The sequence below is a fragment of the Thamnophis elegans genome, chromosome Z (genome assembly GCF_009769535.1).
Source record: "Thamnophis elegans isolate rThaEle1 chromosome Z, rThaEle1.pri, whole genome shotgun sequence".
NCBI lineage: Eukaryota > Metazoa > Chordata > Lepidosauria > Squamata > Colubridae > Thamnophis > Thamnophis elegans.
Genome location: NC_045558.1, coordinates 34,402,888 through 34,403,258, shown reverse-complemented (window position 1 = coordinate 34,403,258; position 371 = coordinate 34,402,888).

Here is a 371-nt window from a genome sequence, read left to right as displayed (position 1 = left end):
CAGATGAATGATCTTGGGCTAATCACCCTCTCTCAGCCCTAGGAAACAGACAATGGGAAATCATTTCTGAAATCTTGCCTAGAAACTGCAGAGACCTGAAACAAACACATAAATGAAATTTAAATTCTATTCAAAATATCCTTCTGCCAATTCCTTTATTTTTTGTTATCCCAAAACTTCCAATGCTGAGAAATCTACCAAATTAGTGAAAATAAGCATTGGCATCAGCTGCAAACCACAATGTATCAGCATACAAGTGCCACTGAGTATTGTATATTAATTGTGGCAGTTACACAGAGGTAGATTCTGGCCAGCTTTACTGCTGGTTTGCTCATGCACATGCTTCACATGCATGCTGGCTGTGCCCTGCG